We start from the raw sequence: 948 nt of genomic DNA, 5'->3' as shown, positions 1-948 counted from the left end.
CCCTGGGTTGTATGTGTTGGAGTTAGGGTTATTTTACTGTTTATTCCCCATAACTTGCATTGTTTTTATTAAGCTTGGACACTGATGACTTGCATGATTATCCCCATAATATTCATAAGCTATAAAAGAACTTTAAATGGAGTTAGTACCAAAAGATTCGAGTGTCTTAGTTAAAATAGCAACTTGAGCGGATAATGCTGGCATGGCATTTATATCATGAACTCCAGCTACTCTCCTATTCATTACTCGCTCTGTTAGCCACTGGTAGTTATTTGCAACCATCTCTTCCACCAAATTGTATGCCTCATCAATTGATTTAGCCATTCAAGCTCCTTTTGCAACAACATCAATGGTAGTCTGAACATGCCCATTCAAACAATTGTAGAAAGTTTGCACCTGAAGTCACTTTGGAAGACCATGATGAGGACAAGACCATAAGTAATTCTTTATATCTTTCCTAAGCCTCATACAATGATTTAGAATCTTATTGCATGAATGCTGTAATATCATTTTTGCTGTCATAGCCGGAAGAAAGAATTTGGCAATGAAGTTTTGAGCAAGATCATCCCATGTTGTTATTGAGCCAGTGGGGAGCGTATTCAACCACACTTTAACTTTATCCCTTAATGAGAAAGGAAAAAGCCTCAAACTAATTGCATCATCTGTTGACACCATTGTGTTTAAATGTATCGTAAATTTCTAAGAAGTTTGATATATAGCCATTTGGATCATCATTTAAAAAGCCCCCAAACTGCACTGAAGTTTGACTCGTAGTGATGATAACTGGCTTGATCTTTAAATTGTTTGCTTGAATAGCGAGCCTTCCAATGCTCAATGAAATTTCTTGCACCAATGGGATAGCGTAATCCCTTAAGCAACAATTTTCAACTACTATGCATTCTTGGATTTGTTGTTCGCCTTGTTGATTAGCCATTGTATTTATAGGAG

General features: G+C 36.7%; 1 non-coding gene across 1 annotated transcript; it reads left to right on the top strand.

Moving 5' to 3' along the window:
• Window positions 1-412: 412 nt before the first annotated feature.
• On the top strand, window positions 413-519 carry LOC148760930 (small nucleolar RNA R71). The gene has a single exon (XR_016028693.1). It is a non-coding gene; the product is annotated as a small nucleolar RNA R71 (small nucleolar RNA).
• Window positions 520-948: the final 429 nt, after the last annotated feature.

Source organism: Theobroma cacao, chromosome 9 (genome assembly GCF_053813885.1).
Source record: "Theobroma cacao isolate CCN51 chromosome 9, ASM5381388v1, whole genome shotgun sequence".
Taxonomy (NCBI): Eukaryota; Viridiplantae; Streptophyta; class Magnoliopsida; order Malvales; family Malvaceae; genus Theobroma; species Theobroma cacao.
The sequence above is the reverse complement of the archived record's forward strand: the minus strand, read 5'-3'. Positions and strand labels throughout refer to the sequence as shown.